This window comes from Physcomitrium patens, chromosome 18 (genome assembly GCF_059467195.1).
Source record: "Physcomitrium patens ecotype Gransden chromosome 18, ASM5946719v1, whole genome shotgun sequence".
Classification (NCBI taxonomy): domain Eukaryota; kingdom Viridiplantae; phylum Streptophyta; class Bryopsida; order Funariales; family Funariaceae; genus Physcomitrium; species Physcomitrium patens.
Window position 1 is genome coordinate 6,917,863 of NC_143427.1, and position 14,544 is coordinate 6,932,406.

Below are 14,544 nucleotides of genomic sequence, written 5' to 3' on the forward strand. Positions count from 1 at the left end.
GTTTTCATTGCAGACAGGTTGGCCATTATGCTAGTAAATGTTTCAATCCCAAAGCCAGTGATGATTACGCGCTAATATGAAGGAATCGCAAGTACTCGAGGTATACTTATCAGCAATGTAATGTTCCGTCCAATTTCAATAAACGGGATCAAGAAATCTAAAGCCAAGGAAAAATTGAGGAGATAAATCAAGGTCCTCAAGATTCTCTGATAAATTGGGTAGAATGAATCCGAGCCGTTCCTACCAAGAGTCAGAAAAAGAGGAAAGGACCAATTCAATATTCAAGTGGGTCTGATATGAAGGGCCAATTTGACCCAAATATAAGGACATCCAATCCAAGTCCTAGTATGGACCTCTTACCCAGTATGAGACCTGACTTGGTTGGACAACTCAATGAGCTTCTGAATATGGAGGCTTTGGTTCCATTTCAAGCTGTTCCATTCTCTATGATGTTTCGGAGGAAACGTCCTTTCCGTGAAAAGATCCTCTTAGAAACAGGAATTCTGGGGAGATGCCGTCGGTTGTTCCAATTCGGAGTCTAGGGCAAGAGAAAAGGGGACCACACAGAGTTAAAAGGGAGGAGAGGATAAGAAAAAGGGCATTTAGATATCAAGATTTTGGGATCGGAGAGCTAGCTTCAAGCTCCTTCAAAAGGTGTAGAATTAGATTTCATAGGATTTGAAAGAACTTTGGCAATCGTTGTTGAAAGTTAGTATTTGTATGGGTGATTTGGGTTTTTTTTGTAATAAAATTATGGCTAATACTCTTGACTATTTTGTGAAATTGAAAAAACTTCTATGGTTGAAATTTAGAGGTGTGTAGAGAGTTGAGTATGTCGAGTGCATGCAGAAAGTTGTATTAATCTAACAAAACAGATAGAGGATATTTGACCATTAGTATAAAGAGGTATCAAAAGTTAGCAGATTGGGATTGTTTAGAGTTTCTGTAATATTTGGAGATCTACCGACTGGAATAAGGTGACTTAGCATGATAAGTCGAGGACTTCTAGGCGGCGATCAAGAAACATCGGTGTAGATTAACTACGTTTTCTTGCAACCTATAAGTTAGATTGGATTGAAACTTCTTGAGCATTTGGAAGACTTGGAAAGATACTAGTGGTAGAAATTTACAACAATCGGACGATCAGATTGAGAATTACAGCTTGTTAAAGCTTGCTGTCTAGAATTAGGATTAAAAATAAAATAAAATAAAATAAAATAAAATAAAAAATAAAAAATAAAATAAAATAAAAAATAAAAAATAAAATAAAATAAAAAATAAAAACTAACAAATAACAAAAGACTTTGTGCTTATAATATCTTGAAGTTATTAAAAATAGTATTTTTAAGTACTTTGTAATGGTGCCACACTTGTAGTTCGATCTCCTACTGCTTCCATTTGTACTGCAATTAGTACTTCTGGCACTCCCGCGGCCATTGGTGTTATCATTGGTTTCTTTGCTATTTGAATTTGAATTTTTCTTCTTTTGGTTTTACTTGGACTTACAATTCTTTTTTGTCATTCCCATAGGAGATTTCTTTGGAGTAATCGCTCATGTCTTTCTTTCGCTTGTCGATTAATTCTTTGATAATCCTTGCCTTCATAATTATCACTCATAATCTTTTATTCTTCTTTACAAAATCAATACTGCTTTAAATTATAACTCATATATTTATAACCCCAAAAGTGGTTCTTGTCACATTCTCATTCAACATATAATTCCATCTCCCATACAATCAATTTCTAACATTTCATATTATTATTATTTCTCCAGCAATGACATCAAAATGTTGTTCTTGTTGTGTTCAAGCTTCAATATACCAAAGCAATTGAACTAATAGAGGTGGGTTTGAACACGGGAAAAGATTGGTTATATGAATTGGATCTATTAGTGCTACAATTGACTATACTCTGGCTATCTGAAATCAATTATCAAACTACAAAACACCTATGCTTACTACTTCTATCTTAATTCAATCCATAATCCATTCGACTATCAATTCAACAATACTTTGATATTCTTATCCGTTTATCTCTCACTTACTCTCTTTGTGGTTTATATATATTCAATTATTGATCTCTAGCTTACCTATTGTATTTAGTTTCTCAATTCATCACACAGAATTCAATATCTCGGCTTACAATTCTCATAGTCTGGTACTCCAAACTCACTTCTTAGTATTCAAAAACTATCTATTATTCATCAACAACAAAGAAACAAAAAAGAGGTAGCACCAAGCTTACCCTAGCTTATGACTATCACAATCTGGCACTGATCTCTCTTTCCTCAACCTCTTTATCCTACCAAAAAGATGATCCGTCGGCCAGCAGATTCCAAAGGTTATGATCTTTTGAAATCTTAACCATTTATTCCACTAACAACCTACTATTATCAACTAAACTGCCTAACCATCAGTCTAATTCTCAAGGTTATCAATAACCAACCAATAACTTACTACAAAGTTTATTTACCTATTTCACATTACTGGATATCAATTTCAATATTAAATATTGGATATTGATACTAGATATTGATTATTGCTATTGGATATCGATTTGGATACTGGATATTGGATATTACTATTGGATATTGGTTATTGCTATTGGATATTGGTTATTGCTATTGGATATTGATTATTGCTACTGGATATTAATTATTACTATTGGATATTGGTTATTGCTATTGAATATTGGTTTTTGCTACTAGATATTAATTATCAATACTGAATATTAGATATTGCTATTTAATATATGTTATCGATATTAGATATTGGTTTTTGCTATTAGTTATTGGCTATTACTATTGGATATTGGTTTTTGCTACTAGTTATTGGCTATTGCTATTAGATATTGGTTTTTGCTACTAGTTATTAGCTATTGCTACTGGATATTGGTTGTTGCTATTGGATATTGATTATTGCTACTGGATATTAGTTGTTGCTACTAGATATTGGTTGTTGCTACTAGATATTGATTATTGCTACTAGATATTGGTTATTGCTATTAGATATTGATTATTGCAACTGAATATTGGTTATTGCTATTGGATATTAATTTTTGCTATTGAATATTGATTATTATAAGTGGATATTAATTATTACTACTGGATGTTCGTTGTTGCTATTAGATATTGGTTTTTGCTACTAGTTATTGTCTATTGCTACTCAATATTGGTTTTTGCTACTGATTATTGGCTATTGCTACCAAATATTAGTTATTGCTATTAGTTTTGGATTATTGCTATTAGTTATTGGCTACTGTTATTGATTATTGGCTACTGCTATTAGTTATTGGCTACTCCTATTGGTTATTCATGACTATTATTGATTATTAATTACTGCTATTGATTACTATTATCAAAGTAGATTACTGTTACTGGTTATTTGTTGTTATAATTTTTCTTTTATCTTCCACAACCAAGTGTTTAATGCATTCTCAAGCTAAATGCCACGTAATACGACAACAAGCAATCTTGTTAAAATCTGAACAATTTTATTTTTGAGCAACCAATGTGTCAATGCCTGTGGATTTATCATTTCTTGATCAAGTTTGTAAAGCATCAAACACAGACCCTCTTGTTTTCAATATCAAGTAACTTGCTAATAATCTTCTTGGAGACTCTTCTAAATTCAAGTATAAAGACAACCTCTTGTTCTTTGAAGAATGTTTCTTTATTCTTGAAGGACCAACTAGCGTGCGTGTTCTTCAAACATGTCATGACTTCCCTGCAATCAGACATTTTGGATTCAAGAAGACCTTAGAATTTCTATCTAGAGATTATTGGTGGCATAAAATGTAGAAAGATGTTAAGGAATTTGTACTATCATGTGATACTTTTTTAAGATGAAAGAACCCTTGACATTAGCCATACAGACTTCTTCAATTCTTTCCTATTCTAAGACAACCATGGTCATCTATCTCTATGGATTTTATTACAGATCTTTTACTATCAAGTTCATTTGACACTATTTTTGTAGTTGCTCATCAATTGACCAAGATGTCACATTTTATACCTTGAAAGAAGTCAATTACTAGTGAAGAGACAACAAGACACTTTTTTTTGAAAATGTCTATCGTTACCACAGGTTGTCAAATGACATTATATCAAATCCTGGGCCACAATTTGTATCAAGGTTTTAGAAGGCAGTCTTTAAGATTCTCAAGGTTGATATCAACCTTTCATCTACCTTTCACCCTCAAACTAATAGCGAAACAGAGCAGGTCAATCAAATTTATGAGCAATATTTGAGATGCACTATTAACTATCAATAAGATGATTAGACTTCCTACTTGTTGTTGACAAAGTTTGCATACAACAACACAATCTATGTATCTACATAGCAAACGCCATTCTATTCAAACTACGGTCATCATCCAAAGTTGGATATGATAGAACCTTCAAAATTGGCAAATCGAGCAATAGAAGAAATTGCTATGAAGATGGCCAAATTTCAATCAACCATAAAGACTCACCTAAAAAGGGCTCAACAATATTATAAGCTAATAGTGGATGAATTGACGAAGGAACATCTTCTATTTCAAGTTGGTACAAAGTATGGCTTCTTTGGCACAATATAAAAATCAATAGGCCATGTAATAAGTTAGACTACCAAAAGTTGGGACTTTTTGTGATTCAAAAATAAATTAATAACGTAACTTATTGCTTGGAGTTACCTTCATCCATGAAGATTCATCCAATCTTTCATATTTCACTTTTAAAAAAGTATAAAGAATCAAACATACTAAGTCAAAGAAACCTCTACATCCTATGATTGAAATCAATAATCATATTGAGTTTGAGGTAGAAGAGATATTAGATTCAAAGATAAGACATAGAAGGCTTGAATATTTGGTCCATTAGCATGGATATGATATCAACAATCGCAAATGGGAATTAGATGGCAGCCTTGTAAATGCACAAATGAAGGTTTATAGGTTCTATCAACAACATCCATCTAGACCAAAAGTGGCAAAATGAAGAATAGTAACTTGATATGATGGCTTCACCATGAAAATTCTTACTTCTTGGCATCATAAAGAAGAGGAGAAGGCAACCTCTAACAAGGCAATTTTTTTAAATATTTAAAACATTATAAATCAATAATTCAAGTTCACAATGATAGCTTGTTCATATTCTTTTGGTCTTATCTACTTTATATAATATGAATAGTCAAGAGATAGATGCCTCATTGATCATACCATTTCAACCAAGTAACTCGTGATGTCATAGAATGTGTTTTTCTATCTGGGGATACACTAGGTATCTAGCTGTAGAGAGCTTATTTGTGGTTTAATGGCTTCTTACTCAACAACCAACTTATCTATAGAAATCAAAATTTACCAAAATTCTATGAATACAATAACTACAGTAGTAACAGTAATCAATAGTAGTAATAGTAATCAATAAGCAACAACGATAATTAGCTTTTGTAACAATAACCAATAGTAGTAATAGTAATCAATAACCAGCAATAATAATTAGCTTTTGTAATAATAACCAATAGTAGTAATAATAATCGATAGTAGTAACAGTTGTCAATAACCAGTAATAATAGCCAATAGTAGTAATAATAACCAATAATTAGTAATAATAACTAATAATAGTAATAATAATCAATAATCAATGATGGTAATTGGCTTTGGTAATAATAATTAAGAGTAGTAACAGTTACTAATAATCAATAACAATAACCAATAGTAGTAACAGTAACCAATAACCAATAACATTACCTTCTTCAAAATTAGAAATTTTCAAGACTTAGATTTTTTAATCCAACTATTGGATTGAGTTCAAATTTTTTGAGGAATAAGATAATACTCTTAATTTCTATCACACAAAAAATTCAATTATGAATTTGTTACCAATTCCAAATATTATCTGTTCTGTAGCAGGTCTAGTACATTTTACCTTTACAGACATCCGTATGCTAATTTCACCACATCTCGCTAACTCAAAATTCAAATACCAAAAAAATCATGTATAAAGTTTAATAACATGAAAATACACATTCTTGGAAATTTTTAGCCAAAATCTTATTAAATTGCATAAGATATAGCTCAAAACGCAACCACTAGTAATTCGAGTCACTTACTACTCCTTAGATTCCAAGTACTGACTTCAACTTCCAATATTTCTTTTGTTTTGACTTAGAATTTATCAAGCTACATACATAAAGTATAGCCAAAAAAGTATTCTCTTCAATCCTAGTTGCTGATCCTCTGTTGCTTTTTGTGTGCATGCGTTTTCTCCAAAAGAGTGACAATAGGTATTCAATCAATACCTCTACTTTGAGCACCTATATCTCCATAAAAACTCCAAATGACTCAAGATTTTCACCAAAATCCTAATTCAAAATCTAAACTTACTGATCTTAGCCTCCAAAGTTTGAATCTTCTCGAATTTGGTCCTAGGCAGTCATTTTAGAGGCTAGAGGTCTGATTTCAATCTTGACTCACAAATGGTCGATCCCCAGGTATCAATCTAACCTATCCTAGTGATGTTTTTAGTCGAATCATATCCTCAGCTTAACCTTAGTATCAACTATACTAATTATTTATCTCTTCTAACCTAATTTAATCAATTTATGGCCTTTCTAAGGTAATAAAAGAGTTTCAATATCTTGGAAGATAAAATTATTAATTAACCTTCAACTTACTAAGCATTAAGATAAATAAATAACCTAAGAGGCTTTTATGAAAGCCATGTTTAGATATCTTGAATCATTATTGAATGAAGATAATTAGATATTAATTAGAAATTCAATTTTGATTATAGTTTCACTATATAGTCATATTACATCATGATAGCGGAGACGGCTCCAACATGAAGAGCCACCTAAACTATGAAGATGTTGAAAGATACTTAATAATAGGTCATTGATAATTTTATTTGAAATAGAACCTGCCTATGAAGGATATCTAGAAAGAGTGTTTGTAGAACAATTCTACAATAAAGATACCAAAGTTCATGCTTGGTCACAAGTAGAAGGCTTGGGGCACTATTGATAGCTACAAAGGCCTATAAATCATTTACCTTCCAAAAAATAACTAAAATATATAGTAGACACCATGCAACAGATCTTCAACTTCTTCCACATATATTGACTTGCTACAACATTGCTGCTCAAAGACCTCAAAGCTAGAAGAAGAGGTGATATCACAGACATACAACTAAAAAAGGTTCCAAAAGGTTCTAGAAGATTTTAATAAAATCTAAGAAGGCTCCAAAAGGTTCTAGAAGGTTCTAGTGGATTCTAAAAAGGTTCTAGAAGGTTCTTGTAGATTCTAAGAAAGTTCTAGAAGGTCATAGGAAATCCTAGAAGATTCTATGAGGCTTTGGATGATTTAGGAAGTTGCCAAAGAAGGATCTTAGACTTGCTTTGTTTCCATCTTCATAGAAACATCTCAAAAAGCCTCAAAGGACCTAGTATATATAGGTGTTGAGGTTGAAAAGATCCTCAGTCTCGACAACTCACTTCTTGTGGTCTACCTAGGACCTTCTTGCCTTGTATTGAGTTGTTATTTTAATGTCAAGCTAACTCCATTTCTTGATCTTTAATCCTTGTCTTGTATATGGTCCTCAACAATATATATGTATATATTACTTACATGTAAACATATGTTATTTATGTGGAATAATAGTTTTTTAATAAAAATTAATCTATTAAGGATGAATTGATTTATTAAACAAATCACTTGATGAACATAATAGACAATTTAAACAAATTTTTGAAGTACGTAAAAATTTGAGTTTAAATTTTTACAAAATTTAATGTCTATATTTTATAATTACACTCCATATAAAATAATTAATAGTAAAATTCTTTCAATTTAATAATTTAAAAGTAGATTAAAAATATTAATCAAATGTATAAATATGCAATCTTTTTACTATTGTTCGAATTGTAATTTCAGAAAGTTCTAAAATTATACATTTGGGTTAATTGTTGATATGTTCATTATATATTTGTATTTAATTGAAAAATTAAGATAAATTTTAATTCTAATTTTTTATGTTATTTGATATTACAGAGTGTATGTTTTTTGCAGAAATTAGCACAATGGGTGAATTTAGCACAATCTTACTTTGAAAAATAGAATTAGAATAATTTTTAATATTATTTTTTGGAGAAAATGTATGTATGTGTATATATATATATATATATATATATTTATTTATTTTACATTTTTATTAAGGTAATATCTTAAATCATTTTACAGTAAATATGAATACAAGAGAATTTGTTTTCACCTTTCTTGCTTCTGAATAATGTTTTTGTCAATCCTCATGAACATTAGTTTGAATAAATATTAGCTATTCTATGTTTTTCGCATTTGTAAAAAATACCATCTGTAGCACTTTTCTTCTACCTTCAAACAATTTGGTCTTTTTAATTAAATTTGCAATATACTTTCTTAAAAATATAGGGATAATCAAAGACTACAGAAGAATTATATCTGAGTGTCATTAGATTCAACATGTCTTGATTCATATTGAAATTAAATGCAATTGTTTTTCATACTATTCACAAGTTTATTTAGTCAAATCATCTCATGTTGAAAGTAAGTCTAATACACATTCTTTTGAAAAAGAAGCAAATCTTTAAGAAATCAATAATTAAATTCTTCTCAAATTATGTATATACTCTGTTCCATTTAGTGCACAAAAATAAAATTCACCTCCTTATTTGTAATATTTTATAAACTTGAACATCAAACATTCCCAAAAGATTCCTCAAATCACCTCATTTCAGACTCAAAGTTGGTCAACTTTAAAGTTCATAATAAAATGTATTTTTGTAATGCATTTTGTATTCAATTTAAAAGGAGATTGGAATGAAAACATATACCATATGCTGATAGTGAAGCATTGTTTAAGCAAGCCAAGAGCACACAATGTGTTTGACATGGGATTCAATGCAAACCAATTTAATGGCCAAAAGTGGGTTTTCACTATTGTGGCATGGGCACCAAGTTCCCATCCTCCAATGCCCTTTCTGGCCCACCTTCATGAAAGACTGTATCCTTCATTGAGATGACATGTGCTTGTAAGATTCAAAACTGGGCCATGACAATGTACCCACAATTCAAAGTCCATGTTTGAAGAGGGACACACAAAGGTGGATTCAACGACCCCCTGTGTTTGTTTGTTATTTTGTTTTGTTTTGTTTTCTTACTTTCACAGTCCAATGTCCAAACACACAACCATGGCTACTTGCAGTGGATTTCTTTCATCTGCACATATGCCAACTATGTCTAATTCAACAATCATTTAATAGATGCAAAAATGCGAGGATGAAGTGAAGAGAAATTTCTCCTCCAGGTTTTGTACCTTGGCCAAAATATCTAATTTGTTCTCATAATTAACATGTACAATATTCCAATAATAACATTTTTTAATTTTTTTAAAATTTAGATTGTTAACTCTGAAAAATTACTTGTGTGGGAGGTGTAACTAAAATAAAACTTAGTCTAGACATAGGGTAATCTGCAGTAGCCAACAACTCTAGAGAGTATTAATTTATGACAAGATATTAACATTTTTCTTACACTCTGAAATAAATAATTATCCCCAAAATTATATAAAATTTCTACAAATTGGTTGAATTTTTAGTAGTATTAAATAATAATAATAATAATAATAATAAATACATGTATGCTTAAAATACAATAATTCAACTTCTATTTCATTTATTTTTTCCCATAATCTAGGTTGGAACGTTGCTTGCTAAATTGCAATCTCCTCTTGTACTTCATGAGAATTGAGTAAGTTTGTGCCAAATCTATTGTGAAGGAAATCCCACACAAACAAGCACACTTTGTGTGTTGTTGTGATCAAAGTCAACCACCAATATGGATCTATCACTTCTTGAGAATGTTGCAATGAATACATGTGTTTACTCATGCATATTCATCAATATCTTCAAATACAATGTCCTTGATAAGCATGAGAACTTGTTATTACTTTTTTAATATATATATATATATATATATATATACATTCTAAAAAATTTGCATTAACCAAGTTTTTATAGGTTTTAAGTTTGGTTTTACTTATAACTTGTATTCAAATTGTTCAAGTATGCATATATATATATATATATATCTATATATATAATGGTACTCTGTGCCAACATCAGGCATGCAAATGTGCTGATATGATCTGTGCAATCTCATTGTTGCACAAAGGAAAGATTTGATAGAAGGTGACACAATGCACTTGTCAGCAAAATCACAACACCAGTTTGTTGATCCCCAACTCACATAACTTTGCATGGAAACACAAAATCATGAAACATTGCACATCCAATCTTTCTCAAGTGGATATTATTGGTACTTTTATCATACATGTGTACAGTATACAGTACTGTTTTTCTTACGCACAGAAATGGGTCTTCTATGCACAGGTTAGAAAGCCATTCCATGCAGTGAAATCCAATGCTTCATCAACTAGTAGCTATGGCTTTCCTCCACCACACACTAGGTATATCTTTTGTCATGGTTTTCCATGTAAATACTGCCTTTTAGATAAGCTTGGCAGCTGCAGGATCTATCCTCCAAGACAACGATGTCTTCAGCATGTCTGTCGCCAACCCACTCTTGCCAACAATGTGCAGAATGCATCCGAAACAAGTTGCACAAGATAGAACAGCAAGATGTTAACAAGAGCTGCTGTCTTCACTTGCTGAAGAGTTACACGTGAACATGGTCCGCGAAGCTCACCGTGTTTTCTCCACAGAAATGTGGATTTCCATGCAGTTTGAACAACACTATATTCATAGTGCTGCGAAAAGTGACATGCTCTCTGCAGCATCGCAACAACTGTGTCAGCTGTTGGTGCCCCGAAGTCGGTCACCGATAGTAACCGTTCGTTTTGTCATCAGTGGAGACAAAAAGAAAAGTGACAATCAGCGAGGAATAAAGACACCAACCTAGCAACATCTGCGATGAAAAAGCGATGCAGTTAACTGTCACGGAACACTGGGTTGTAGGTGAGCTTGAACCAGACTCTGTGGTCGAAGGCTAAGATGAGCAAGTTATGTGATCGATCGAATGGAATACTCACGAACCTAAGCTCAGCTTCTTTCTGCTTCTCTAACACCCCTATGCCTCGCAAACACCGACACTTTTGAAGAGAATCCTAGTCTAATTCTCAAATGGATTTGATAAGAAATCACTCATTCATGAACTGGTTGTATTAATAATCAGGATGATGTGGCTAAAATACCACCATTAAGTGAAGGTTCGACAACACGAATTACAGATCCATGAACACGGGGTCCCAGAATTAGAGAACTGGCGAGACCAAACATACCGAAAGAGCGATCGGATGCTCACAGTAGGCCAGACGAACACAATCCAAATTCTTAACCACCATTTTATACAAGAATACAGTGAACACAAGTGCACCGTATTCAAAACGCATGAAAACTTGTGAATCTATTGACAGATGGATGATGTTAACACCTTCCAAATGTAAATCTCTCCGCAATGATGGGTTGATGGTTACTAAAACAGTGTGTTGTTTGAAGGTGATGTGTTGAATTTCCCTGTCAGATATTCCGTGTCTACAGAGAGATCAGCTTGATAATACCGACTTCCCCTTGACGTATGTTTTAAATGCATATTCGACGCATTTTGAAGTAACATAATAGAATTCCTTTTGCAATTTTTTTGATCTATTGATGGCCTAATGGACAAAACAAAGGTAGATCCGTGTCGCACGAGAGGTTAGGGATGGGAGACGAATGTGAACAAGCCTATTGCAGTGAAAAAACGAGAGAATGATCAAGTTGAAGAAAGAGCTAGACAACGACTGGCTTGTCCCCGTCCCCACATTCAAGGTTGCCACACACAGATGTGACAAAAAGGGAAGAGGGTTTGCACCAAAAGCTTACATTGGAAAACCGTTAAAAATATGGCTCAACGTTGGTGTGGATGTTATCTACACTTCCCATTTCAGTGACTTGTTATCAATCGAGGTAAGTGAATTATTTTCAGAAATATTTACTTCTGTTCCCTTTCTTTGTTTTCAATATACATATATATATATATATATATATATGTATATATATTCTTCCATCTTGTTACTGATATGGTGCTTTAGCTCCCCGAGTAGACAGTGTTTAGGATGTGCACACCGTAAAATCATGAGGAGGCCTACTGAAAGTGGGGGTGTTGCAAGGATGCATTGTGCAAAATTAAATGCAAATTGTCTTCAAAAGAAACTTGGAGTGCGTGATGTTGGAGTCAACGTCGTTGAGTGCCACAAGATTGTAGGCTCCAGGCTCTCAAAACTGTCTGCATAAATACAAAATAAGAGGTATCCTTTTCATACTGACATGGACTTCGGTCCACTATCTCAGAATCCACTGTCGTCGAAAGCATAATGAATCAGGACAAGCAAATAACACAACCATGCATCGATCATATTCAAATAATGAAAGAACATATGTCAGGATACCGATAGAAGACTAATCTTGTAATGGATTCATGCTGAGATGCTTACCCAGGTGGTTGTCACATATTAAAAAACAAGTAATACAAAACTACCGAAATTGGGGAAAATGTCCCCTGTTGACAGTGAAGTAGCGGGAAAGACACCAGCGGCCCAAAGACTGACAAATTCTCTTCAGTTCGAGAGAAACCATCGATGAGAAATTTGTCTAAGTAGACCTGAAAGTCAAAATGTTATGGTTTGAATAATTTATTTTTTTCTGAAATTTTGACTTCCGCAACTCATTCGTATTCAGACTCAAACTGGATCTCTGCACGGAGCAAGTCTTCAGCACCAAGATGCACATAACCGAATTTATCTGCAATTTTTTGAAGCGTGCCTTTCCTGCTCTCTGGTCCACCTGATTAACTGATTCACCTACCTCGTCAAACAAGCAAATAAGAACGTATGTACTTCGTACACGTCACTAATAGGTCAGAGACAACTTCAAGTGTGCCTCAGTTCATATTAGACCTTCGCATGCACCTATAGGCAAGAAAGCAAGGACAACAAACTACAGTAAGGTAACGGGAAAACTTGTCATGCAAGATGACAATCACCATTGTTTTTAACATTTAAGAAAATTGCATGTGTTTCAAGATTTGCAAAATCCTCACCAAGAAAGAAAATCACCTTGAGAGTTTCCTTCGAACTCAGTAAGAAGGTGCCATTACTGCTTCCAACTTTGAAGACCTGCAAGCATCTTAACACAATCGCTTAACAGAACTGCCATTTTCTTGACCTGATGCCGCTTGAGTGTCGTTTCTCAAAATTAAGACCTAAAATTTGATTGATAGTCACACGTTAAAAATATCTACGACATAAAAATGAACATTACGCATCCTTTTTAGCATTGTTCAAGGGTCAAGGAGACATAGGAGAACCTCCTTATGAGTTGTCGAAGCAGTTGATTCACCAATAGTCGTTGTCGACAGTGTCCTCAAGCTAGCTACACAAATCACCCAAAACATTTGAGATGCAGTTTGTGAAAACACTAATTGTGTGTCAATAATGAGCAACCATAGAACCAATTTAAAGAGTAAAGATGAGAGTTACTCCCCTATAGAGGGCACGATTCTCTTCGCAACTTATCGAAAGTTTTTATTCAACAAAACTAGCGAAGCACTTTCTGGATATGAATTCAATTGCTGTGATGCACCCCAACAAATGATGATCTTTAATTCCGATGAACACGTCTTGAGTTGCAATTAATCTGCAGCTGGAAAGTGAATCTGCGAGAACTAGATATCAATCGAGAGAGCTATAAACATAGAATGACGTATAATTTCTTATACCTTCACACCAAGGTCTTTGAAGACACAAATGCCAGCGTTCCCCCAATTCCTGATTCATGTCGTCCATTCTGACTGCACAGTGTAAATGAATTAGTTATACAGATTAAAGTATAGTTAGAGAATATGCCACCCGTTTTATGCCGGTCACAAACCTTTACACTTTGCAGGGTTGCCGAAGGAGAAGATCAGAAAGAACATGTTCATGAATCTCAAATAATGGCAATAGCCGCTGGCGGGTCAGAAGTAGTAAGCTGCATAATGTCATTTTCGTACGAAGTATTAACACACAAATCAGATTCTAATCTGCAGAATGCGAGTTTAAGATGACGCAATATTCGGCAGAAAACTCATGTAGTGAGATGTAGTACACGATAGTCGAGTCCAGTAATTAACCTACCCTTTGATGAACTAGAGAATGCTAAATTGGAGGTGTGGGCATGAAAGTGAGAGATAAACACATAAACAAGCATAAAGCTGCAGGTAGTAAGAACACTTAAGCAGCCAAGTTCTGCCAAGTAATTAGGGTCAACAGGGGACATTTTTCCCAATTTTCTCTTTCATTTCAAATAACTTAGTAAATTCACAAGTCAAATTATAAGAGGGTAATCTACAATCTCTAATGTGAAATGAAAATTTCTACAATGAAGGATGATTTACTCTCTTTAAAAAAAAATTAATGTTAAAATACTAAATTATTTATTTAAAGATGGATAGTCTATAACCTTTAAAATATAATAATAGAAGTGGAATAAT

At 33.1% G+C, this 14,544-nt stretch overlaps 1 long non-coding RNA gene across 3 annotated transcripts; it reads right to left on the reverse strand.

Annotated features, from left to right (window-relative positions):
• Positions 1-12,431: 12,431 nt before the first annotated feature.
• On the reverse strand, positions 12,432-14,544 carry LOC149987448 (uncharacterized). Of its 3 annotated transcripts, XR_016498253.1 has the most exons (4): positions 13,944-14,544; positions 13,381-13,863; positions 13,130-13,189; positions 12,432-12,874 (listed from the first exon to the last, which is right to left on the reverse strand). It is a non-coding gene; the product is annotated as an uncharacterized LOC149987448 (long non-coding RNA). The 3 variants fall into 3 exon arrangements; XR_016498252.1 differs by having other exon boundaries at positions 13,381-14,544; XR_016498254.1 differs by having other exon boundaries at positions 12,432-12,982; positions 13,381-14,544.